This window comes from Rhinopithecus roxellana, chromosome 3 (assembly GCF_007565055.1).
Source record: "Rhinopithecus roxellana isolate Shanxi Qingling chromosome 3, ASM756505v1, whole genome shotgun sequence".
Taxonomy (NCBI): Eukaryota; Metazoa; Chordata; class Mammalia; order Primates; family Cercopithecidae; genus Rhinopithecus; species Rhinopithecus roxellana.
Window position 1 is genome coordinate 149670791 of NC_044551.1, and position 27802 is coordinate 149698592.

At 46.6% G+C, this 27802-nt stretch overlaps 1 pseudogene; it reads right to left on the reverse strand.

Annotated features, from left to right (window-relative positions):
- Window positions 1-24892: 24892 nt before the first annotated feature.
- LOC104659859 lies at window positions 24893-26417 on the reverse strand (annotated as a pseudogene).
- Window positions 26418-27802: the final 1385 nt, after the last annotated feature.

Here is a 27802-nt window from a genome sequence, read left to right on the forward strand (position 1 = left end):
AAGTACTCAAGCCTGGGTGGCTTAAACAGCAAAAGTTTGTTCTCTCACATTTCTGAAGGCTGGAAGTCTAAGATCAAGAGGCCAGCAGGGCTGGTTCCTTCTCAGGGCTGTGAGAGAATCGTCTTCATACCTCCCTCAGGGCTTCTGGTAGTCCCAGGCATTTCTCGGCTCATGGAGAGCCATCTCCCCGTGTCTCTTCACATAGTCTTCCCTCTCTGCAGGTTCCTGTGTCCAGATTTCCCCTTTTTATAAGGACACCAGACTAGATTAGGGCCCACCCTAATGACCTCATTTTAACTTAACTCTAAAGACCTTCTTTCCAAATAAGGGGATAGAGGTGCTGGAGGTTAGGACTTCAACATATATTTTTTAAGGGGACACAAACCATTACAGACCCCTTTGCCTGTGGATTTCTTGGGGACTTCCAGGGCACACATGCTCAGGCAGGGCCGTGTTGACTGAGGGTTTCCAGGGTCACCCTTGGAGCAGACCTAACAGGTGGCCTGACAGGAAGGGCTCTGGGCTTGAGGAAGGATGCCAAGGAACTGTTGAGAATTGTTGGGGCAGCTCCACCTTCCCAGACTCTTCTCTGTTCTCCCTACCTCCGTGTCCCCCAGTTCCTCGATGGGCAGTTGTGTGAGGAGGCTTGGGAGCAGAGCTGGTTGCATGACTGCCTTCCTGGAGTCTCCACTATGGGAGTCCTGGGAAAGTTCCAGAGAACCTGTATGCAAATCACATCCAAATGTGCATGAACCCACCTTCCTACCTGGCCTGTATATACGTGCCAAGAATCAGGCTGACCTGGGTTCTGGAGGGGTGGGAGGGGCCTGGCCTGCTGGTCCAGGTTTGCATCGCTTGACCTGTAAATTCTGAAAGACAGAGGCTGGCGACCCCATCTACCTCTCCTCCCGGTACTGGGGTGGTCAGGGCTGAGCCACGGGTGGCCTGGCCTCTGCTGTGTGTCTGTCCTCTGCTGTGTGTCGTGCAAGGTTCTTTTCTGCATGTTGTTCACAGGAGTTGAGTAAATTACAAGGACATCAACTCTAAAATGTAGCCTTGGCTTCAGAAACGTGGGACAAAATGGCAACAACTGAATTTCAGATGTAGAGCTTGTCGCATTTAACATTTATGAGTGGCAATAAAAGGGAAGGTTGGAATTGTATCTGCAGTTTCCAACCACAAGCCATAATTTTACACACTCGAACATCTGTTTTAAGATCGTAGCAGAGAGTGTTGGGTAATTGGCTCCCTTTTGTCCTGGGCCCATCAGTTAGGCCCCATCAACTTTATTATAAATTCTCAGGGATTTATTAGTAAACAACATTTGGGGAGCCTGATGCTGCCACACTGTAGCCAGGGAGCTTGAAGTATCTGAGTTAGGACCCTATGCATCGGTGCTTTCCTGGGCAGTCAAGAGCTTCTAACCCAGGGAGCCTCGACTTCTCAAGAAGCCCTTGGGGCAGGAGGGAGAGAAGCTAGAAGGTGTGCTTCCTGGGAAGGAGGTGCTGAGGGTTTGTTCCCACAGCCTGACCTGCCCTGGGGGTCGGTCTTGGGAGATTTGGGCGCAGAGGTGTTCGGCAGGACAAAGGTGGAAGGCTTTGGAATTGGATAGGCCTGGTCTCATCCTGGCTTCACCACAGGTATGCTGGGTGATGACGGGCAAAGCATTTATGTTTTCTGTGCCTCAGTTTCAATATCTGTAAAAATGGAGATGACGATAATACCTCTATTTCCTGAGGTGATTGTGGAGATTAACATGAACACGTGTGAGGGCTCAGCACTGTCTGGGCACATGGAGAGACCTGGCAAGTGGGATATTAGTACCTGGGAAGTGAAAGGAGAAGGTGGAACCAAATAGCTGGAGAAGCAGATGGCTGTCTGCAGGAGCACTGGGGGGCCAACAGAGCTGCTTCACCCACAGTTCCATGTGGCTTCCAGGTGTGGGCCTATCAGGAGGGGGAAGTTGCTGACTGTATCTCCGTGTCAGGGCTGGGAGAGGTGTCCCTGCACTGCCCGGCCCCTGCTAGCTCTGCAGGCCTCATTCTAGCCCTTAGGTGGTTCTGGTGTACCCGCAGCCCTTTGCCTGACCCCTTGTCCACCTGCCAGCCCACCAGCCTGCCTCCACGACTTCAGGGGTGCTGAGCAAGGCCTAGTGTGGGCTGTGGTTGGCTGCAGGGGACTCCCACGGGTGGGTGGTTCTTAAGGAGGGCTGGGGTAGGGTCTGACCCAGCTTACTTCCTTACTTATATGGTGGGGCACTCACAGGACAGGAGGATAATGGGAAACCAATTGGTCTGCAGGCCTGAGCGTCAGGGTTTGAGGGGAGGGATTGCCTGGCTTGGGGCCTCTCTTTTGGGTTTATTGGCCTTGGCACAGCCTGGCTGGCTGGGCTCCCTGGAAGAGCTGAAGCTAGAGCAATTAATCTGGGAGGTGAAAGTCCTGGGATGGCTGCTCTCAGCCTGGGCCAGAGACAGGCTCAGCTTTCCTGTTCATGACCAAAAGCTCCAACTGGCCTCCCTGGGTGGGGTGATGAGGAATCCCAGTCTGCCCCAGAGCACCTGAGGGTAATGGGATCCCAGCAACAAACACACAGCCTGGCTGTGTAGCTAAGACAGCCCTGAGCCTGAATCCCCACTCGCCTGTGACCCAGCCCTGGAACCTCTAATTAACCTCTCTAAACCTCAGCATCTTCATTTGCGAACTGGGGGTAATAATAGAATCCACCTGTGAAGATTGAACAGGATAATGCGTAGCAAATGCTTAGTGCCACACCTGTCACCTACTAAGCACTAAATCAGTGTTAGCTGTTCCTGTTCATGAGGTTAAATGAGGCGTTGGCATTCAGTGGGAGATAAACCTAATCCGGGCCTCTTGGTGAGGCATAAAAACACAGCCTCTTGAGTCGCATGAGGCCTGGTTCAAATCCTGCCTCTGCCATCTGTGTGACCTTGGGGAAGTTACCGCCTCTGGGGCTCCGTGTCCTCCTCTGTAAAGTGAGTGTAAGAATATGACCTATCTCTTAGGGTTATTGTGAAGATTAAATGAAACAGTGTCTCACTCAGTAAATGTACGTTTTTTTGTTATTAATAGTATTATTCACATTCAAGGGAACATTTTTTTTTTTGAGCCTACTTCTCCACCCCAATATGTGCTGGCCCAGTGCCCAGCTATGTTGTGGGTGTGGGGGCAAACCCTGTCAGTGTTTGGCATAAGAGGTGAGGATCCCCCGAGGCCAAAATATTCACCCACAGTTTCCCTGGGATCAGCATGTATCCATGTATCTTCTCACCCCCAACTCCAAACTGCCCAGGGAAGCCTTGAGTCTCAAGGCACAGCCAGAAACTGGTGTAATTCGCGTTCAGGTCCTTGCAGGTCCAGGAGGGAAAAGACTTTTTTTTGGTCCCAAATAGGAAATTAGTGGCAGGAGAGGCCAGCTTGGCAGAGAGCTTCTGCCAAGTTGTCTGCCAGCTGGATTCAGAGGCATTCTCACTGGCAGCTGGAGCTCTGGTCTCAACCAAGAAATAAACCCATATGTACCCCACCTCACCCCAGGGTGAGTGCAGCGGGTCCCTCGGCCTGTGATTGCCCCTGGGAGTGACTACCCTGAGAGGTGCCAGTTTTTTCCTGTTATAGCCCAGGAAAGTGCGCCAGGCCTCTGTTTTCCACCAGCAATAAGACTTTGTCTTGTGTGATCTCAAAGGCCCTGGAACAGGCCAGGGCCTCACCAGTAGGGGAGGAACAGTGACTCAGTGACAAGCCTACCTTCTACCCGAGTGAATCGGAGCATGCTCTCCAGTGGCTTCTGGTGTGCTTGGAATCAAACCCTCCCTCTTCAACAAGGAGATCTGGGTCTGGCCACACCCCGACCCACTGCCTTCCTGCTCCCCTGGACTCCGGCTTCCCGAGCCTGCCTTTTATTCCTTGAACATGCCCATGCTTGGTTCTGAGTCAGGGGCTTTGTGTAGCAGCTTCCACTGCCTGGAAGGCTCCCCCCACACACTCTCCTGCCTCCCTACCTCACTTCCTTCAGGTCTCCGTTTCTCCCCAGAGAGGCTTTCCTTGATTTCCAACTGCAAGAATGGCCTCACCAATGGCTCTTTTCTGTCACCCCGTTTCCTTCACAAGGCTTATCACAAAAAGCGCAGAGTGAGGGGATTGAGAGGAAGGCCTTAGACCTAGACATACCTGGGGTGGCTGTTCTTGATCTCCCCATTCACTGGCTGTGTGACCTCAGACAAGCTACTTACTCTCTCTGCGCCTCATACATAAAGTGGAGATGATAACAGGACTTTCCGTTAAAGGACTAGATGAGTTAATCCATGTAAAATGCTGAGAGTCATGCTTGCTGCAGAGTCAGTGCTCAGGAAATAAGAGCTATTATGATCACAGTCTATACTTTGTTACTGGTATTGCAGCGGCTAGACTATAAATTCCAGGAGGAACCACATCTAACCTGTTCGTTGCTCTACTCCAGGATATCAAGGGTGCTCAATAAATGCTCACTGAATAAACCAATGGTGCCAAGGTGATCACAGTGAATAGCATAGACTGGTCTCAGGTGCAGAGAGGCTTGTTCTGGGGCCTGAACTTTGTTCATTCCCCGCTGACAGTCCTAGGTCAAAACATTTTGAATTATTTTAACTCAAATACTCTGGTTCAATTTTATGCTTTCTCTCAGGAAAATGATTTATAAAACAAAAGGGTGTCCCTTCTGCCCACTCAGGCTTGGCACCGAGCTCTGCTGTAGCAGGAGCATCTTGGTCACAGTGGTGAAGGTGAAATGGGGCAGGGGGCAGAAGTCAGCCTGACCTTCCCTTGCCCTTCACAAAGGCTATCTGCCATAAAAGGAGACCCGCCCCTGTGTGCAGGGTGGGGAGTGCTAGGGACTGTCGGCTCTGCCCTCTGGTGCTCGGATTCCCACGCAGGTCTGCGCGATGGCCTGGTCTTTCCCCCTGGTGTCCACTGCAGCCCAGCCTGGTGCTCTGGCCCTGGGAGATGAGTAGAGAGGCAGGTGCTTTGGAAGATGGGCCTGTGTCCAGTTTTCCTGAGGGGCGACTGGGAGAAGGGGCTGGCAGTGTGGCCCTCAGGGTGTGCCTGGCCCATGTTGGGAGAACACTCAGGTGTTGGTGTCTGCCTCCTGGGCAGCAGGGAGACAGGAGGCTGAACCCACTTTGGCTACCTCATCTTGGACACTTCATGTGACCTCTGAGAGCCTCAGTCTTGTGTGGAAATAGACATTCTGTCTTATTATCTCCTCTCCCCTCTCCATCTGCCATACTTTTAGGCCTGTGCAGCACCAGGCCTGGAATTCCACAGTTCAGGAACTATCTAGGCAGGTGAACTGGAGTCTCCCCTCTTGGCACCCCTGCCTGTCATGAGTGGCACTCAAGCCCCCACATAGATGTGGGAGCTGCACCCCTTTTCTTGTCCCCCTCTGGGAAGGGACACTCTGCAATACTCTGCCCCTTCCTAAGAATTCCCTCTTTATAACATAAGTGTTAAAAATGCTGGAGAGTGTCTCCTCCAGCCTCTCTTCTACAGGCAGGAGGGGTGACAGGGTGGCTAGATGAAGGGCCCATTTGGCTACGTCTTAGTAAGTTCTGCTCAGGTGGCCTAGGTGCTCTTTTTAGAGTGGGACTTTCCTCCCAGTGTCCTGAGTTTTGGGGTTCAATCCAAATTCCAAATCAGGAAAATCCCATCTACCGTCATGGACTCTGCTTCATCAGGAGATCAGCCTGGCCAAATAACAATTTATTGGAGGGGAGGGGCCTCCCCCTCTCCCGCTTCCTCCCTCCCCTTCTATCCTCTCCCCGCTTCCTATCTCCCTGCTTGGCTGGAGTGTCAGAACACGCAACTTAGAACACAGCGTTCACTCCACAAATGCGTACTCACTACCTGCTATGAACAAGACTCCCATTTCTGCCTTCTATTTAGCTTGAGGTCCACTGGCAGAGCGTTTGGGGAGAGCCGCGTTAGGAGTCTACGGGAGTGAAGCTCAGGTCCTCACCCTTCCCTGTCTCTTCTCCCCCACTCTGAACTCAGTGTTCGCAAGACTTAGGGGCTGCTGGCCCACGTCCAAGCCTCCTCATTACTAACAGGACCACAGCTTCATTTGTTTGATTTATGTTTAATATTCTACTGGTTTATACCTTTTCTCAGCAGTTTAATAATGATCCATAAACCTGTCTCTCTGGACTTAGATATGGAAGGCCTGTGTCTCTGGGGGCCATTCTGATTTTACAAAATTTTAAAAGTAACCAGGGGTCTAAACTCTATCCTGACTCAACATATTCACACCTGTTCCCTGATACTCAGCCCCATTGGGAACCAGTGCCCAGCACACTTTCAGCCAACATTTTGTGATTCCTTTGTATGTTCATAGGCAGGCTGACTTGGGGACCATGGCAGTGTCTCAGTTGTGTTCTTTCTCCTTGCTCCAGGTCCTGTCTGCTGGGCACTGGCAGGTCCCATGGGCCCTGCTGACTCTGGCTCCAGTTCTGAAGGGCACTGACATCTCTCCCTGGAGCCACTTTCTAGTGTACTTGAGGTTCACCCATGTGGCCCTGAGCTCATGCAGAAGTAGAAAGGTACCTCTTCCTTATTTGTGTTTGATTCAGCCGTGGGGTCCTGTAGCCAGGTTTTTGGGGTCCTTTAGCACTGCAGTGTTTGCATGAGAGAGGCTCTTAGGTTTCAATTTCTAGCTCTCTCCTTTCTTGCGCCCAGGTTGAATCACCAGAGACAGAGCTGGCCATGCCTCCTCTCTTACTGCCAGGTTTGTCTCTGGGTCCGGTTCATCGTGCCTGGCCCTTTCTATCTCAGGACAAGTCTTCTCCTGGGAGAGGCCTCAATGTCTCAGCAGGTGGATACCTGGGGGCCATCATTCCAGGCTGTGAAGCCTGCCATTCATGAGCCCAGCCAGGGTCACCCTGAAACATCTCTCCATGCACTTTAGGCTTTAGGGAGTTGTTTAAGGATGATATATTTCTCTGAAGAATGTCGAGGGGCCTGTAAGAATGAGGGCTGCCTGTGTGGGTGGGGACAGGTAAGGGAAGATGGAACTGCCCATAGGTGGGTAGGTGGTTCTGGTTTAGTGGACCCCAGATTTCTTAGAGAAATGCCTAATGCTAATTGTCCTACGGTCACTGGTGTTCCTTAGAGGGGACTCAAGAGTGTGCCTGGGAGAGTGCTGGGATGTACGTTCCTGAGGATGTGGATAAGTGGCCCTCAGCCATTGTATTAGGATTCTCCAGAAAGACAGAACCAGCAGGAGATAAGGAAGGAAGAGAGAGAGAAAGAGAAAGAAAAAAGAAATATGGGAGGGAATTTATTAGGGGAATTGGCTCACATGATTATGGAGGCTGAGAAGTCCCACTCCAGGCTGTCTGCAAGCTGAAGACCCTGGAATGCTGGTAGCATGGCTCAGTCTGAATTTGAAAACCCTCAGACCAGGGGAGCTGATGGTGCAACTCTCAGCCTGAGGTCCAAGGCCTGAAAAACTGGCAGGTCACTGTTGCAAGTCCCAGAGTCAGAAGACCAGAGAGACCGGAGTTCTGATGTCTAAGGGCAGGAGAAGACGGATGTCCCAGTTCCAGTGAGGAGAGAGGGTGCGCTCCTCTTTCATCTGCCTTTTTGTTCTATCCAGGCCCTCAGTCATTTGGATGGTGCCTACCCACATTGGGTAAGGGCAGATCTTCCTTATTGGGTCCATTGATTCAAATGCCAATCTCTTACGGAAACATCCTCACATACCCAGAAATAATGCTTTACCATCTGACTATCCCTTAATCAGTCAAGTGGACACCTAAAATCAACCATCACAGACATCCAGTCTCACTCAAGGGAGTTATAAATGAAGGGTTGGTGTCAAGGGTCAGTCTTGGGCCATTGGGGACTGACTGCTAGGCGTCTTAGGGAGAGCATGTGCTGCCTCTGAGAAAGAACTGCTTGGCCTATGACATTAAGACCCTGATCTTGTCCTTATTCATTGTTTATTAATACAATAATTTTTCACTGAAGGTGAATGATGAGCAAAATAGATGCTATGGCCCCTGGACTCTACTGGGGACAGACACATAATAACCACACATGTGAAAGCATTGCTGTAAACTGACAAGTGCCGTGAGGAAAATGTACACGGGCGGAGAGCCTTCCACCATGGGAAGGCATGTTTAAGCTGAGAACCTGAAAGATGACCTTGAATTAATTGAGCAAGAAGGGTGGGGTGCGTGTGTGGGTAACGACGAGAAAGAACACACACATCCAGGCCTCAGACTCAGCCAAGAGGACTTGGGGCTTCCTTTGGGCAACAGGAATGATGAGGGGAACAGTTTGCTTATGAAGTGTGACCCTCTTCACTACCACTCACCCTTTTGGGTGGGCTGTGGCTATTCTGGAAATGATGCCCAGTGTTTTGCTTATGGTAAAAAATCAGTGGTGTTCAGAATAAGTTTTTTGGCAGGCTGAAGATATCCTTTTTGCTTTGCTTTATTCATTGTTATGCATTGCAATCAAAGACAGTTTAATGGTGAAATTGCTATAAAATGGCAGAGAAAACATTTCTTTGGGTATTAGTTTTGTTTTAGTAAATTTCAAAGTAGTGATTTAACTTGCCACCTTCAGGATTATTTCTGCCTCTCAGTGGGGTAATATAATCAGCGAGATCTACTACAGCCTTCATTTTCTAGAGAACACAGATAAATAATCTCCCAGTATGCTCTTGAGCAAACTAAATTACCTGTGACATTTGATATCCCCCATACGGAACCAAGGGATGTCACTTGGAGCATGAGGGTGTGTGTGGAGGCTGCTAGAGATTCATGGGAATTCTGTAGCAAAGGAGACAGAGGATTAAAGATGGAAATTGGATCCCAATGGAGAATCACTTGAAAAGGCATGTGTGAATGTATGCAGGAATTTCCCAATGGCATTGCTGCACCAAGGCTGGAGTCAAATTTAGCTACGTCCGCAGACACATGGGAGTCCAGAGAAATGGAAGGAGGCTGGAGCACAGCCAGACCTCTCATGATGCAGGCTATTTGTGCATCATGAGCTTCCCAGCTGACATTTTAGTATATGTGCTGCCACAGTGACCACATGGCTGTTTATTTTTTTAAAGTTTTTTGAGATGGAGTCTTGCTCTGTTGCCCAGGCTGGAGTGCAGTGGTGGGATCTTGGCTCACTGCAACCTCCACCTCCTGGGTTCAAGTGATTCTCCTGCCTCAGCCTGCTGAGTAGCTAGGATTACCGGCGCCTGCCACCATGCCCAGCTAATTTTTTATTATTAGTAGAGATGGTGTTTCACCATGTTGGCCAGGCTAGTCTTGAACTCCTGACCTCAGATGATCTGCCTGCCTCGGCCTCCCAAAGTGCTGGGATTACAGGCATGAGCCACCATGCCTGGCCGCACATGGCTATTTAATACACATTTTCTGAGTCTCGACTATGTGCTTGTTGGACACTGCTGGGGTAATAGATTCCACATCTGTCGTCTGCAGAGCTCAGAGTGTGGAAGGGCACTGAGACTTGAGTACCATCAGGTATGTTGTTCATAGGACAGAATGTGGGCCAGCGATCATTCTGCCTGGGGCTCTGACAACTCTCCACTGAGCTAAGGGTCTGGCTGAGCCTTTGAAGGCTGTAAGAACTATTCTAAGCAGAGAAGGGAAGGGAAGGAAGGACAGTCCAGGCAGAAGGGACATCATGGGCAAGGGTGCAGAGGTGTGAAGTCCTGCTGTTGTTGAAGGCAGTGGGCAGGTGCAGTTTCCGGAGGGTGCCCTTTGAGGGAGAGAGAGTGGGAGGAGGGTGGGACCTGAAGGCGAGAGATCTTGAATGATAACTCAGACTGGGCTCCTCCTCTTGGGCCTGTCTTCAGGATGGAACGGTTTCGGGATTTTGGAGGAGCCCCTCTGAGACCCGTCTCTTCAGTCTAATTCCCTATCTAGAGAGGCTGCCTGTGGGAAAGAGAGAGAGGGAAGGGGCACGGAGTGGGCTATGGGTAACCTGGGACCTCATCTACTGCATCACTTTGACTGATACCCTATGTGGCTTTGGGTAAATCACTCAGCCCCTTTGAGCCTCAGTTTTCTCATCTCTAGAATGTGATAGTAACCTGCATCTTCCCTGCCCCCTGGCTGCTGTGAGAGTCTGATGAAGTCATGGGAGCGCCAGGTACACAGAATGGGACAGTCTGTCCCAGGGATAGGTATCTCTGTGTTTTCCCTGCCTTCTCTGCTAGTCCTGGGGAAGAAAAGGTTTGCCTGACAGAGGAGCTCTGCCTGAGCAGTAGTGAAGCTAGTGAAGAGGCAGGCTTGCTGGGTAGTGTCCTGGAGCCTCATTGCTGAGATGGAGCTAACCCTGCTTGGATCGTGCGAGAAGAGGGAGAAGACTGCGGTGACAGAACAGCTCTCTCTGCAAGTGGCTGGAACAGATGACCTTGAGGGGCTTCTAGGGAGGGGGATAGCCTTCTGAGAGGCAAAGTTCAGTACATGGAGGGTGAGTAGAATGCTTGGAGGAGGCCAGCCTGGCAACTGTGGGGCCTGGGCTTTGCTGAGGGGGGTGTGCAAATCTGGGACTAGACCTTAGTTACTCAGGACAGTGGAGGTCCTGTGAGTCATCTTCAGTACCCTTTGCTTTCTGTCTTTGCCATGGTGCTTGGCTGTTCTTCTGACTAGCTGCCAAGCAAATAGTTAGCAAATGTCAATTCAAAAAGGTCCCAAATGGTTAGGATGGCCTCATGTCTTGGTCTGGACTTAAAATAGTGGTGGTAGGGTCTAGAGCTGCGCTGGTCAGTGTGGAAGCCACTAGCCACATGTGGCTGTTGGGCATGTGAAATGTGCCTGGACTGAATTAAGATGTGCTGTAAGCATAAAGATACACACTGGATTTTGATGACTTTGTACAAAAAGTATAAGCTGAGTACATGGTGAAATAATATTTTAGATACATTGGGTTGAATGAAATGAAATATATATAAAATAAAGTATTATAATTTCACCTGTTTCTTTTTACTTTTTAACATGGCTACTAGAAAATTTAAAATTAAATGTGATTTGCACTATATTTCAATTGGACAGTGCTGGTCTAGAGGCTGAAGGGAGGAAGCATTGTAGATGAAGAGCTCTTTGCATCTCCAAAGAGGACTTCCTCCTGCCTAGACTGGGCACTTGAGTGGCAACTGCTCTGGGAGGCTGGGCACTCAGTTAATGGCAGCCCCACATAGGTGATTGTTCCCCTCTTCTGCTTTCTGAGTCTGCTAGGAAACTGTCTCTGGGCCAGACAGTGATGGGGCTGGAACAATCAAAAAGTATTGAGGATCCCAGACAGAGGACATATTCAGGCCTACAGAGAAGGTTACTGCATGGCCTTTATTCATAAAGGCTCCTATTCATTAGACAGAGGTCTCTCTGGATGGTGAGCAGCTCATATTCATTCTTATAGCCACAAAACCTGGCACAGATCTTGCATACAGTAGGCTGACTGGATGGATAGGTAGACAGGTGGCAGGATGGTTTTTTAAGTACACGAATGAAACACAGAGACTAAAGACAGTGCAGCTGGATGAAAGGTGGCTGGATAAGGCTCAGAGAGATAGATGGATGGCTGGGTGAAAAGATGAATGAATGAAGGGGGGTAGATGGAGATAGAGGACGGTGAATCTGGGGTTGGATACGTGAAAGGAAGATGGACGGACGGATGGATAAATAAATGGGATGGGTACAAGGAAGATGGATGACTAGGCAGATAGATAATTGAATGGTAGGTTGATGGAGGATGGAAAAAGAATGAAGGGGCTCATCCCAACACAAGCAAGCATTGGTCAAAGTTTGTTGAGGACATTTTACCTCTTCTGCTCAGCATGCAGCACCTTTCCCTAACTCTTTATGTTTTGCTCAGACATGTCTGGAGCTTCTCCAGGCTTTCATTGGATTCTCTGGAGAGTTCTCATTGCTGTAGCTGTGCTAATCAAGTCTCTCTCCCTAATTAGAACTGTCAGCTCCCTGGTGGGCCACCTCTGTCATTCTAGGGGTTGGAGAGTAGCTTGGCAGGCTGGGACATGTGTATGAGGGTGCAGATGATGTGTTTGTTAGACTTTGTGGGGAATTCTTTACGACAATCATTGTTTTATACAAACATCATAGGATTCTCCAAATAATCAAGGAGTCAAGAGTGTGAGATAGGAAGAGAGAAGAGAAAGCAACTTGAAGGATTCTGAATGAATGGGATAGGGGAGAGAAGAAAGAGATTTCTTTTTACAACCCTATTCCTGAGTTTGTCGGAGTATAACTGCCTTCACATGTACAGACATGACTATAACCTTCCAGAAAGTCCTTTCTCTGATAGCCCATTCTCCTTTTTCATGTCCTAGAAGGCCACATGGAAAGCTCAAGTCTCCTTTGTAGAAAATGAGTCTCAGAAGAAAGTACTGCCTTGGCATTTCTGGATTTGAGTGGTTTCTCTGGAGGTGGCAGGAGTGGGTGCTGGATGGGAAGCTCATAGCCTCTCTAGTGATAGGGATCTTAACAATACAGAGGAGAGAACAGTCATTCATTGTCAGCTAGTGAGGCTGCATCACTGCCCAGGACAGTGGGTGGGGGTGCCTGAATTTTCTGCATCTGCAAAGGCTTTAATTGTTGTGATCAGCAGTCAACTCATCACCATTAATTGAATTATATTTCAAACAAGCTTCCTGGAGAGGTTCCGCTGCAAATGATGCAGAAGGATGGCTGGAGCTCTTCTGCGTACCACAGCTTGTTCTGCATGCTGGGGAGTAGTCTGAATGTGTAGTTGCCAGCAGTACTTTTCTCAGGAGATGTCCAAACCTTTCTCTAGCTCCCTTTCCTCTTATTTTTAAGATTACAACCACCAAATCTCATCTTCAATACTCTAAGTAGCAAACAAATCACTTTCCCTACTGTATAATTGGAAGAAAACTGGACCTCCTTTTATTAATGCAATCTCAGTACAATTAAGCATCCAAAGGAAAGGCACAAGGCCCTAGAAGCCTTGCGAGGGTCATGAACAGTGTTGCTGAAGGTTTCCTTAGGGGAGTTGCCAATGGGGAGTTATTTGGCAAATTTCCTAAATGTTCTCTCTCACCGGTTTATCTCCTTGATGCCTGGATTTTCTAGCAACTGCTGAGCTCTCAGCTTTCTCTTCAAAATGCTCAATCTCTGGGCTGGCTTTCTTCTCTCTGGCTCTGGCCAAGACTGTTTAAACAACTCCCAGCTCCAAAGTTTTGTTTTCCTTCCAGCAAAGTCAAGTCCATCCTTATGCAGATGATTTAGACTCTGGCTCATTCCTGTTCTCTTCTTGTTTCTCACCCTGATCAGTCTGATGAAGGGAGCTGGCCAAGCTGGTTTGGCCAAACGTGTGTGTAGCTTTTGGATGTGCAGGCTGAGCTATGAGTGGCAGCCTCTGGAAGGTGAAGGCTGAGATGGAGAGAAGTCAGGGATGCTGAATGAGGTGCCCTCAGAGTGCTCCTGGCATCCTGAGATTTCACCTTTAGAAATGTGTTAGAAAATTGTCCTTGAGTAACAGAAACCCACTTAGACTAGTTCATGGCAAAAATTATTACAAAGACATAGGCGTTGGTTTCAGAGCCTAAGACCAGGAAGGAAGCTGGAACTTGGGAATGGGCTGAGACTAGAACCTGGTCAGCTGTCAGTTTCCTCACTTCCTCCCTTGCTCCCTCCTTCTCCTCCCTTCAGTTCTTCTCTCTCCCTCCCCGCTTCCACTTCCTCTCTTCTCTCTCCTCCCCTCTTTTTTTCTCTGTAGACCAGCTTTCTCTGGCCATAAGGGGGAAGATGGCCACCCCACACTCTTTGAGTTCTACTTGGCTGTTAGTTCCAGTCACACGAGGAAGTTAATAACTGAGTCTACCTGGAGAAGATTCTCACTGACCCACCTTGGGGCAGGTAATCTTCCCAGGTAATAGGTCCTGTCACCTCTGGCCAGGGAGATGTGCTTCTGAGGTGCACACATGGCTGCTGTGACCCACACTTGTGGTGTGGGAAGGCAGTTCTCAGGACGATAGGATGACCCACAGGCTGGGTGAGTCATCCCTTTAAGGTGTTTCCCACAGGAGGCACTTATGTGACAAATACGAGGAGTACATCACCCAAGTGGGGGAAATGCTTATGGGGCTGCTGTTGCTATTAATGTGGCGAATCAGGCTACATAGGATTTTGCACTATTGTCTGAGCAGTTTTCCATGTTATTACAAACATTTTATAATAGAGACTTTAAGTGACTTTATTACAAATTACTTAATAAGTATCACATTGTGGGACACGTTTTAATTTTGTTTCCACCATTACAGGTAATATAGCAGTAGTCATCCTTATGTATAGGCCTCTGTCTAGGTTTTGGATTATTTTCTTTGAAATAGATTGCCAGAGGTGGAATTATAGGTTAGGGTTTTTATTTGTAAATGAGCGAATCCACTTTCTTAGACGTAGATGTTTAAGGAGAAAGGAGTCTTCATAGAAGATACTTAGCCACTTTGGGGGATGGGTGCAAAGAACCAGGTTGGGATATGACAGCAAGGAATGATGTTGCTAGGATGAATGCTCTGCCCCATTATGGGACTTTCCAGTGAAATATCGCTGCTGCTGCGACCTGCTGCCTGGCACGAATGACCCCAGGGCTGGTCTTTAGACGCTCTGCCATAGATTCTCTAAAAAGACCAGTTTTCTCCAACAGCGCACTACTAGAAGACTGAGCTGCTTGCACATGGCTGTCAATTCATCTCCCGTTCCATCCATATGGATGGGTCTGATTGGCAGAACCTGGGACACTTGTCCTCAGTGTAGAGTAAGGTTGTCTGATAAGTGGGCTTTCACTTTGTGGTACAGGAAGGTAGGACTCATGAAACTGCCAAAATATCAAGGGGTTATTAAAAAGATGCCAGTTGTCTATGAATGGTGGATACCTACTATGTGTTCAGATGTAAGTTTAGAGGAAAAACTATACAGGCTGGAACAATGGCTCAGTAATATTGTTGAAAGCTCAGGTGCTTTCTGTCTTCCAATGTGTTGACAGAGTGTCCCATCATGGCGCAAAACAGCTCCCACAGTGCCAAGTATCACATCCTTGTTACTAGAATCCCAAGGAGGAAAGGAAGGTATGGGAGCAAAGGGGATTTATTCTTAAGAGCTCTCCCTTTCCAAGAATCAAAGTCTCCAACAGGGCTGGGCACGGTGGCTCATGCCTGTAATCCCAGCAATTTGGGAGGCTGAGGTGGGAGGATCATTTGAGCCCAGGAGATTGAGACCAGCTTGGGCAACATGGTAAAACCCTGAATACACACACACACACATATGTGTATGTGTGTATATATGTGTGTGTGTATGTATTAGCCAGGGGTGGTGGTGCGCACCTGTAATTCCAGCTACTCGGGAGGCTAAGGCAGGAGACTAGCTTAAACCCAGGAGGTGGAGGTTGCAGGGAACCGAGATCGTACCACTGCACTCCAGTGCAGGCGATCCTCCCGCCTTGGCCTCCCAAAGTGTTGGGATTACAGGTATAAACCACTGTGCCCGGCCTCAGATACTATCTCCAAAATGGTTGTACCAACTTAAATTCTTATGAACAGCATATGAGTCTATATGTTTTAGCACATCCTTGCCAGCTAGTTTCACATATTTATTTATAACCGTGGTACTGAACTCTATTCTTAGTAGTTCTGATAGTTTTTTAGATTAAATGACCTTGAATTTTATAGAAATACAATCTTATGAATGAATACATGGAAATGATTTTAGTCTCATTTTTAATGGTTACATTTTTAAGTATTATTATTATTTTTTTACGTTATACTTTAAGTTATAGGGTACATGTGCACAATGTGCAGGTTTGTTACATATGTATACATGTGCCATGTTGTTGTGCTGCACCCATTAACTCATGATTTACATTAGGTATATCTCCTAATGCTATCCCTCCCCCCGACCCACAATAGGACCCCGTGTGTGATGATCACCTTCCTGTGTCCAAGTGATCTCATTGTTCAATTCCCACCGATAAGTGAGAACATGCAGTATTTGGTTTTCTGTTCTTGTGATAGTTTGCTGAGAATGATGGTTTCCAGCTGCATCCATGTCCCTACAAAGGACACAAACTCATCCTTTTTTATGGCTGCATAATATATGCCACATTTTCTTAATCCAGTCTGTCACTGATGGTCATTTGGGTTGATTCCAAGTCTTGGCTATTGTGAATAGTGTCACAATAAACATACGTGTGCATGTGACTTTATAGCAGCATGACTTATAATCCTTTGGGTGTATCCCCAGTAATGGGATGGCTGGGTCAAATGGTATTTCTAGTTCTAGATCCTTGAGGAACCGCCACACTGTCTTCCACAATGGTTGAACTAATTTACAGTCCCACCAACAGTGTAAAAGTGTTCCTATTTTTCCTCATCCTCTCCAGCACCTGTTGTTTCCTGACTTTTTAATGATTGCCATTCTAACTGGTGTGAGATGGTATCTCATTGTGGTTTTGATTTGCATTTCTCTGATGGCCAGTGATGATGAGCATTTTTTTTTTTTTTGGATTGGCTGAGCTTTACTGATTTTTTTTTTTTAATTATACTTTAAGTTCTAGGGTACATGTGGATAATGTGCAGGTTTGTTACATACGTATACTTGTGCCATGTTGGTGTTCTGCACCCATCAACTTGTCAGCACCCATCAACTCGTCATTTACATCAGGTATAACTCCCAATGCAATCCCTTCCCCCTCCCCGCTCCCCATGATAGGCCCTGGTGTGTGATGTTCCCCTTCCTGAGTCCAAGTGATCTCATTGCTCAGTTCCCACCTATGAGTGAGAACATGTGGTGTTTGGTTTTCTGTTCTTGTGATAGTTTGCTGAGAATGATGGTTTCCAGCTGCATCCATGTCCCTACAAAGGACACAAACTCATCCTTTTTTATGGCTGCATAGTATTCCATGGTGTATATGTGCCACATTTTCTTAATCCAGTCTGTCACTGATGGACATTTAGGTTGATTCCAAGTCTTTGCTATTGTGAATAGTGCTGCAATAAACATACATGTGCATGTGTCTTTATAGCAGCATGACTTATAATCCTTTGGGTATATACCCAGTAATGGGATGGCTTGGTCATATGGTACATCTAGTTCTAGATCCTTGAGGAATCGCCATACTGTTTTCCATAATGGTTGAACTAGTTTACAATCCCACCAACAGTGTAAAAGTGTTCCTATTTCTCCACATCCTCTCCAGCACCTGTTGTTTCCTGACTTTTTAATGATTGCCATTCTAACTGGTATGAGATGGTATCTCATTGTGGTTTTGATTTGCATTTCTCTGATGGCAAGTGATGATGAGCGTTTTTCATGTGCCTGTTGGCTGCATAAATGTCTTCTTTTGAGAAATGTCTGTTCATATCCTTTGCCCACTTTTTGATGGGGTCATTTGTTTTTTTCTTGTAAATTTGTTTGAGTTCTTTATAGGTTCTGGATATTAGCCTATGAGTAGATTGCAAAAATTTTCTCCCATTCTGTAGGTTGCCTGTTCACTCTGATGGTAGTTTCTTTTGCTGTGCAGAAGCTCTTTAGTTTAATTAGATCCCATTTGTCAATTTTGGCTCTTGTTGCCATTGCTTTTGATATTTTAGACATGAAGTCTTTGCCCATGGCTATGTCCTGAATGGTATTACCTAGGTTTTCTTCTAGGATTTTTAGGGTTTTAGGTCTAACATTTAAATCTGTAATCTCATCAGGGATATTGGTCTAAAATTCTCTCTTTTTTTTTTTTTTTTTTGTATCTCTGTCAGACTTTGGTACCAGGATGATGTTGGCCTTGTAAAATGAGTTAGAGAGGATTCCCTCTTTTTCTATTGATTGGAATAGTTTCAGAAGGAATGGTACCAACTCCTCCTTGTACCTCTGGTAGAATTTGGCTGTGAATCCATCTGGTCCTAGACTTCTTTTGGTTGGTAGGCTATTAATTATTGCCTCAATTTCAGAGCCTACTATTGATCTATTCAGGGATTCAATTTCTTCCTGGTTTAGTCTTGGGAGAGTGTATGTATCCAGGAATTTATCCATTTCCTCTAGGTTTTCTAGTTTATTTACATAGAGGTGTTTATAGTATTCTCTGATGGTAGCTTGTATTCCTGTGGAGTCGGTGGTGATATCCCCTTTATCATTTTTTATTGCATCTTTTATTGCATTTGATTCTTCTCTCCTTTCTTCTTTATTAGTCTTGCTGGCAGTCTATCAATTTTGTTGATCTTTTCAAAAAACCAGCTCCTGGATTCATTGATTTTTTGGAGGGTTTTTTGTGTCTCTGTCTCCTTCAGTTCTGCTCTGATCTTAGTTATTTCTTGCCTTCTGCTAGCTTTTGAATGTATTTGCTCTTGCTTCTCTAGTTCTTTTAATTGTGATGTTAGGGTGTCAATTTTAGATCTTTCCTGCTTTCTCTTGTGGGCATTTAGTGCTATAAATTTCCCTCTACACACTGCTTTAATGTTTCCCAGAGATTCTGGTATGTTGTATCTTTGTTCTCATTAATTTCAAAGAACATCTTTATTTCTGCCTTCTTTTCGTTATGTACCCAGTAGTCATTCAGGAGCAGGTTGTTCAGTTTCCATGTAGTTGAGTGGTTTTGATTGAGTTTCTTAGTCCTGAGTTCTAGTTTGATGGCACTGTGGTCTGAGAGACAGTTTGTTATAATTTCTGTTCTTTTACATTTGCTGAGGAGTGCTTTACTTCCAACTATGTGGTCAATTTTGGAGTAAGTGCAATGCGGTGCTGAGAAGAATGTCTATTCTGTTGATTTGGGGTGGGGTGTTCTGTAGATGTCTATTAGGTCTGCTTGTTGCAGAGTTGAGTTCAATTCCTGGATATCCTTGTTAACTTTCTGTCTCGTTGATCTGTCTAATGTTGACAGTGGGGTGTTAAAGTCTCCCATTATTATTGTATGGAAGTCTAAGTCTCTTTATAAGTCTCTAAGGACTTGCTTTATGAATCTGGGTGCTCCTGTATTGGGTGCATATATATTTAGGAGAGTTAGCTCTTCCTGTTGAATTGATCCCTTTACCATTATGTAATGGCCTTCTTTGTCTCTTTTGATCTTTGATGGTTTAAAGTCTGTTTTATGAGAGACTAGGATTGCAACCCCTGCTTTTTTTTTTGTTTTCCATTTGCTTGGTAGATCTTCCTCCATCCCTTTATTTTGAGCCTATGTGTGTCTCTGCATGTGAGATGGGTCTCCTGAATACAGCAAACTGATGGGTCTTGACTCTTTATCCAATTTGCCAGTCTGTGTCTTTTAATTGGACCACTTAGCCCATTTACATTTAAGGTTAATATTGTTATGTGTGAACTTGATCCTGTCATTATGATATTAGCTGGTTATTTTGCTCATTAGTTGATGCAGTTTCTTCCTAGCCTCGATGGACTTTACATTTTGACATGTTTTTGCAATGGCTGATACCTGTTGTTCCTTTCCATGTTTAGTGCTTCCTTCAGGATCTCTTGTAGGGCAGGCCTGGTGGTGACAAAATCTCTAAGCATTTGCTTGTCTCTAAAGGATTTTATTTCTCCTTCACTTATGAAATTTAGTTTGGCTGGATATGAAATTCTGGGTTGAAAATTCCTTTCTTTAAGAATGTTGAATATTGGCCCCCACTCTCTTCTGGCTTGGAGAGTTTCTGCCGAGAGATCTGCTGTTAATCTGATGGGCTTCCCTTTGTGGGTAACCCGACCTTTCTCTCTGGCTGCCCTCAACATTTTTTCCTTCATTTCAACTTTGGTGAATCTGAGAATTATGTTTCTTGGAGTTGCTCTTCTTGAGGAGTATCTTTGTGGTGTTCTCTGTATTTCCTGAATTTGAATGTTGGCCTGCCTTACTAGGTTGGGGAAGTTCTCCTGGATGATATCCTGCAGAGTGTTTTCCAACTTGGTTCCATTTTCCCCATCACTCTCAGACACACCAATCAGACATAGATTTGGTCTTTTCACATAATCCCATATTTCTTGGAGGCTTTGTTCATTTCTTTTTACTCTTTTTTCTCTACACTTCTCGCTTCATTTCATTCATTTGATCTTCAATCGCTGATACTCTTTCTTCCAGTTGATCGAGTTGGTTTTGTCATGCGTGTCCATGTGAAGAGACCACCAAACAGGCTTTGTGTGAGCAACATGGCTGTTTATCTCACCTGGGTGCAGGCGGGCTGAGTCCGAAAAGAGAGTCAGTGAAGGGAGATAAGAGTGGGGTCGTTTTATAGGATTTGGGTAGGTTAAAGAAAATTCCAGTCAAAGGGGGGTTGTTCTCTGGCACACAGGAGTGGGAGTCACAAGGTGCTCAGTGGGGGAGCTTTTTGAGCCAGGATGAGCTAGAAAAAGGAATTTCACAAGGTAATGTCATCACTTAAGGCAAGGACCGGCCATTTTCACTTCTTTTTTGGTGGAATGTCATCAGTTAAGGTGGGGCAGGGCATTTTCACTTCTTTTGTGATTCTTCAGTTACTTCAGGCCATCTGGGGGTGTATGTGCAAGTCACAGGGGATGCGATGGCTTGGCTTGGGCTCAGAGGCTTGACAGGTTACTGAAGCTTGTGCATTTGTCACGTAGTTCTCGTGTTATGGTTTTCATCTCTATCAGTTCTTTTAAGGTCTTCTCTGCATTGATCATTCTAGTTATCCATTCATCCATTCTTTTTTCAAGGTTTTTAGTTTCTTTGCGCTGGTTACATAGTTCCTCCTTTAGCTCTGAGAAGTTTGATCGACTGAAGCCTTCTTCTCTCAACTCGTCAAAGTCATTCTCTGTCCAGCTTTCTTCCATTGCTGGCGATGAGCTGCATTCCTTTGGAGGGGGAGATGCGCTCTGATTTTTTGAATTTTCATTTTTTTCTGCACTGCTTTTTCCCCATCTTTGTGGTTTTATCTGCCTCTGGTCTTTGATGACGGTGACGTCCTGATGGGGTTTTGGTGTGGGTGTCCTTTCTCTTTGTTAGTTTTCCTTCTAACAGTCAGGACCCTCAGCTGTAGGTCTGTTGGAGTTTGCTTGAGGTCCACTCCAGACCCTGTTTTCCTGGGTATCAGCAGCGGAGGCTGCAGAAGATAGAATATTGCTGAACAGTGAGTGTTGCTGTGTGATTCTTGCTCTGGAAGCTTCGTCTCAGGGGTGTACCCCACCATGTGAGGTGTGAGGTGTCGGTCTGCACCTAGTGGGGGATGTCTCCCAGTTAGGCTACTCAGGGGTCAGGGACCCACTTGAGCAGGCAGTCTGTCGTTCTCAGATCTCAACCTCCATGCTGGGAGATCCACTGCTCTCTTCAAAGCTGTCAGACAGGGGCATTTACCTCTGCCGAGGTTTCTGCTGCTTTTTGTTTAGCTATGCCCTGTCCCCAGAGTAGAAGTCTACAGAGGCAGGCCAGCCTCCTTGAGCTGTGGTGGGCTCCACCCAATTTGAGCTTCCCGGCGACTTTGTTTACCTACTTCAGCCTCGGCAATGGTGGGCGCCCCTCCCCAAGCCTCGCTGCCACCTTGCAGTTAGATCTCAGACTGCTGTGCTAGCAATGAGGGAGGCTCCGTGGGCATGGGACCCTCTGGGCCAGGTGTGGGATATAATCTCCTGGTGTGCCGTTTGCTAAGACCCTTGGTAAAGCGCAGTATTAGGGTGGGAGTTACCCGATTTTCCAGGTGTTGTGTGTCTCAATTTCCTTTGGCTAGGAAAAGGAATTCCCTTCCCCCTTGCACTTCTCAGGTGAGGTGATGCCTTGCCCTGCTTCAACTCTCACTGGTTGGGCTGCACCCGCAGACCAGCGCCAACTGTCTGACATGCCCCAGTGAGATGAACCCGGTACCTCAGTTGAAAAATGCAGAAATCACCTGTCTTCTGTGTTGCTCACGCTGGGAGCTGGAGGCTAGAGCTGCTCCTATTCAGCCATCTTGGGCGCGCCCCAAGTATTATTTTTATCTTACTGTATTGATCAGGCCTTTTTGAACAGTGTTTGATAATAGAGGTGGTGATGAACATCCTTGTGTTTTCCTGATTTTAATTTCAAAACTACAGTGTTGTTTTGGTATGTTTGATGTGAGTTGTTCGTTTGAGATATGTCTTATTTTCTCAAATTAAGCTATTGCTTATAAGATGCACCAACTTAATAACAGCTTTTGGAGGGTGGAGTGGGGAGAGGAAAAAGTTACTTAATATTAACCACACACATTGATTGAAAGATACTCTTATTGCAATGATGGCAAATGTGAAACAAATGTACCTTAGAATAACTAAAGGAAAAATTATATATAAAATTTTTTCCCTCCCATTGTTAGTGTCATAATTAAATACACACTAACTTGATGTGAGCAGTATCCTCACAGAAGATAAGTTCTTTTTTTTTTTTTTCCTGAGTTGGAGTCTCGCTGTGTCACCCAGGGTGGAGTGCAGTGGCACGATCTCAGCTTACTACAACCTCTGCCTCTTGGGTTGAAGCGATTCTCCTCCCTCAGTCTTCCGAAAAGCTGGGATTACAGGTGCCCGCCACCACGCCCTGCTAATTTCTGTATTTTTAGTAGAGATGGGGTTTCACCATTGTTGTCCAGGCTGGTCTCAAACTCCTGACCTCAGGTGGCTCGCCCACCTCAGCCTCCCAACACACAGGCATGAGCCTCGGCTCACTGGCCAGATAAATTCTTTATACAGTATATACTTTATGATGTTCAGCAAGTAACATTCTATTCCCAGTTTTTAGAATTTTCATGAGAAATGGATGTTGAATTTAACAAGAGTCTAAGCATAAGGCTATCATTAGAAAGACTGATGCCCTGATATCAATAAGTTCCTAATGCTAAACCATTTTTGCAATTCTGGGATAAACCCTACTTTATTGCTCTGTATTATTCTTTTAATAGTCTGTTGAATTCTATTTCTGGTATTTTATTTAGGATTATTACAGCTATTTTCCTAAGTGAGGAGGATCCATGGGATTTTTTTTTGTTTTTTTTTTTTTGCCTATTCCTGTCAGATTGTGGTGTAACAGTTATGATCATTTCATCACATAAACTCGATGGCAGTGCATCTTTTTTCAATGTGGTAAAACAGTTTATATGACAAAAATTAGTAGTTCTTGAAAGCTAATTCAACATCTGGAACTAGAGTCTTTTGCGGAAGTAAATATTTGGTAACATCTTCAACTTTTTTCTTGATTATTGGTCTTAAAAAGCCTTATAGGGTCAATTTTGAGAATTTATATTTTCCCACAGAAATTCTTGTCATTGAGATCTTCAAATTCGTTAGCAAATAACAGTGAAGTGTCTCATAATTTTTAAGTCTTCCCTTTATCTGTTCATTTATTTATTTATTTATTTATTTTGAGACGGTGTCTCGCTCTGTTACCCAGGCTGCAGTGCAGTTGCGTGATCTAGGTTCTCTGCAACCTCCGCCTCTTGGGTTCAAGCAGTTCTCTTGCCTCAGCCTCCCTAGTCGCTGGGATTGTAGGCATGCGCCACGATGCCTGGCTAACTTTTGTAGTTTTAGTAGAGACAGATTTTACCATGTTGGTCAGGCTTGTCTCCAACTCCTGGCCTCAAGTAATCCACCCATCTCAGTCTCCCAAAGTGCTGGGATTACAGGCGTGAGCCACTGCGCCCAGCCTGTTTTATTATATTTGAATTAATTTACTTAGCTCCTCTCTGCTTTTATTGAAGTCATCTAATGTTCTCAATCCAATCAATGTTACACCTCATCTCGTCTTGTCTCTTCTCTTTTCTTTTCTTTTTTTGATGGAGTCTTGCTCTGTTGCCCAGGCTGGAGTGCAGTGGCGCAATCTCGGCTCACTGCAACCTCCGCCTCCCGGGTTCATGCCATTCTCCTGCCTCAGCCTCCCGAGTAGCTGGGACTATGGGTGCCTGCCACCACGCCCGGCTAATGTTTTTTGTATTTTTAGTAGAGATGGGGTTTCTTTTTTTTCTTTTTTTTTTTTTTACCAAGGTAAAACAAATTTATTTGGGAGAAACAATTCCCTTCAAAAGTAGATCCCTATCTTTAGGAGACAAAAGGAAACACTGTGATGAACCTACGGCCCCTAGTTTGGGGGGCCACAGGCCCACTCTCATGCTGCTGTGGGCTCTAGCCTCAGTAGCCAGATCCAGGTAAACCTCAGTTTCAAGAATAAAGGTGAGCCACAGACATGCAGCACCACCAGAGACAACACCCTGTGGCAAGAAGACCATGCTCTGGACTGTCTCCATCCTGCCACGGTAAGGCAGGAGGCATGCTGTGACTCCTTGTGCTCCGTGCCCATTGCACAGGCCAGTTCAATTCCCTACCATCTGCCACCCATGGTCTTCTTTTGGGACTCCAACTCTGGCCAAGCAAATGTGAATCTGGAAAGCAGAGGCCCAGGGCCCTCTTGCAGTACAGACATTTTGAGGTGGGTAGGCAGCATATGTTACATTCTAAGTAAAACAGCTAGAGGGTAAAACACCCCAACGCCAATTTATTTTCAAAAAGGGCTCTGTGTTATGCTATAGTTTGCCTTTTTTTTGTATAATTGCACAACCTTTGAGAGTTACATAAGTTGTAATGATCTAATACTACTAGAGGGTAAAACACCCCAACGCCAATTTATTTTCAAAAAGGGCTCTGTGTTATGCTATAGTTTGCCTTTTTTTGCATAATTGCACAACCTTTGAGAGCTACATAAGTTGTAATGATCTGATACTATTAATAGCTATTCGGAAAACACTTTCCCTCCCTCCCAGCAACCATCCAGGGGGAAATAAAAGTCCTGAAAAAAGGCCAGTTCAATATGGCCTCTACCCTGGCAGAAACAGAAAGTGAAAAGAGAAGAAAACAGAAATCAACTAAGAGGTGCTGCCCGTGTCTCTCAGGAGTGGGGCTCTGGCTGTCACCTGGGGTCATGAAAGGCAGAGCCTGCAGCATGCAGTATGGCAGCTGGGAGACCTTGCGGCCACATCTTCCTCACCCCGGCACATCCATATCCCAACTTGGGTGTCATGGAAATCTTTCAGCAGGGTTCTCCTCCACTGCTCTGCTATATGCATCTGGTTTTCCAAGTCCCCTCTGTCATAGCTGTCTGCACGCTCCACTTTCCATGAGAGGTTTTTGATCTCAGCCTCCAGCTGAGCCTGCTGGTATTCAAACAGCTTCTTCCTGGGTCCGGACTCCATGTAATATGCATATGGGTAGGTGTATTGCAGGGTGTATCGACACTTGGCCAAGAGCTTGGCAGCATTCTGTAGGTACTGCCAGTCGATCCATGTCCCCAGATTGTTCATGACCCTCTCCTGAATCTTCTCGTGAATCCACTGGTATGTCTGTGCCTCAAGCTGCAAGCTTTTGTTGTGGTTTTTCCCGCCTCTCCAAGTAGAATAAGTACTTCTTGAGGGCTTGCCTCACCTGGGCTTGTTGGCTCTGGTTCACAATGTCAGGATTCTCCTTGTAACGACTGCACTCATAGTATTCACTGCCATGAGTCTTCCAATCTCCTAGACCCATCCAGCAGAAGTCGTGTTTACATTTGGAGCAGTGCACGTGATTGCAGCCTCCATTCTTCTCAATGCAGATGTTGCACTTGGGACAGTCTTTAGTGTGGGCACTAATGTAGTTGGCTGTTTCAGAGTTACACTTTGTGAGCCATTTCCGGATTGTGGCACGTCTGTGGGTGCATGATACATCTGATGACACTTGAAACAGAAGACCTCGTTGCACCGATTGCACTGTACTCGGTGAGCTCTAGGCTCCTGTACCCAAATAACCATGGGACAGTCTGCACCAGGGCACAGCTGGCGCTGGTAATGACTCTCCACATAGTCCCTGAAGAGGTAGTGCCTGTATTTCTCTCTCAGTTCTTCATTGGGAAGCAATGGAAACAAAGTCCTCTGGTGTATGGAGTGGACAGTCCTGAGGCATAGGAGAAACTCCCACGCCCAAGCCATCCTTGATGAGAACTGAACAGTGCTGCTCCCAGCAGCTGCAGCAAAACTGGTGCTGACAGGCCAGAGAGAGTAGGTTTTCCTTTCTCACAGACTGTATACACACTGCACAGTGGTGAGGGGGATGGGATGCGGGAACATGTTTTGATGGATTAGGCTGAACTCGAGCCTCAACAAGCAGTTGAGCAGAATTGGACTTGAATCTGTCCAATATCTCTGAAACTTGCCAGTAGAAATTAACTAATATGTTTAGCAACTGAATGAGATACCTTTAGGACAGAAGCTAAGATGGTCATGTGCTCATTGAGGGCACCCTCAGATTCCTTGTAGGTCAAGCAAGTGAACTGGTACTCCTCAGGATCAAAGGCATCAGCCCCCTGCTGCTCCACATCACTGGCTACTCCCACGTAATAGTCCTCTATATTCCCAGGGTCTTCATCCTCTTCTTCTTCCTCTTCCTAACAATTTGGGTCACAGTCCTCTTCATTGCTGTCAGACCCTTGGCTGTTCATGTCCACTGACGTCTTAGCATCCAGCCAAGTTGCAGATCAGGAAAGCAGTTGCTTTTTCCCCCTCCCCACAAAACTACCGCTTTCTCAAATGCATTAGTATTTTTGTCTTCTGTAATTCTTGGAGATCTCTCAGGCAGATGTCACCCAAGTATTCTACGTAATAGGATTTCCATCGGGAGCTGCGCCCTCACGGCTGCTGACCCCAGACAAGCCAGACCGGATCAGGCTGGGCCAGAGGGACGTGGCGGAGGCGGCAGGCCGATGCCGGTCAAACCCGCACTGCTTCCTCCAGAAGCGAGACAGGGTTTTACCGTCTTAGTCAGGATGGTCTCAATCTCCTGACCTTGTGATCTGCTCACCTCGGCCTCCCAAAGTGCTGGGATTACACGCATGAGCCACTGCACCCGGCCTTTTTTTTTTTTTTTTTTTTGACAGGTAGCGAGAATTGGGTTCCCAGTTTGACCTGTGACTGTTTTGCTGCTGAGTTTTGGTGTTTCTGGATTGTTCCATGAGTAAATGCTAAGGGGAAAGGGACTTTGTTCTTTCAGTCTCTGAAGTTTTTTGAGCATGTAGAACACTTCCTGGCCATAGTAGGGGTGCAATACTTATTCGTTGGGCAAATGAAAAAATGACTGTGGGAAACAGGTGAGAAGTTGCCAGAAGCCTTCTTTTCAGGGAAGATCTCATAAGGACAGAAAGAAGTAAGCAACAGGTCTTCTACCGTCTGCAAAGGTGAACTTTTGCTATTGCCACTCCCCACCTCACCCACCCACAACCACCGACCACACAGTTCAAACGGAATTCTTTCTTGGAGCTGGTGGTGGGTGACTGGTGTAAGGGACCATCCCCACCGAGCTCCCTGTTCCCAGGCCTGAGCCTTCAGGGCAGTGAGGATTTCTGATCACAGAGATGCGCAGGCAGGAGCATGATGGTGGGGAGACAGGCGGGCTCCTGGAGGAGGAGAAGGTGACTGCTAGGGCAGGAGATGAGTCACTGAGATGGGGGGCTGGGTGGAGGAGGTCTTGGGACAGGGGTTGAGGTAAGAAGACAGTTACTTTAGGTAAGGTTGAACTTCTGGTCCTGGAAAGCTCTGAGCTGGAGCCTAGGATAGGTGAGCTGTGGCTGCTGACCATGAGGGTGACTGCATCAGACTCTGCCTTAGGGATGAGGGGGGCCCTGTGGGCTGGCCAGGAGAGGCCCTGAAGGTGGACACCTGCCTTGACCTCATCATTGAGAGTTGCCAGATAAAATGCAGGATGTCCAGTTAAATTAGAATTTCACATAAATGATGAGCAATATTTCTTCAGCATGAGTTTGTCCCATGGATTTGGGACCTCTTGATTTACCCATCTCTGAGGCA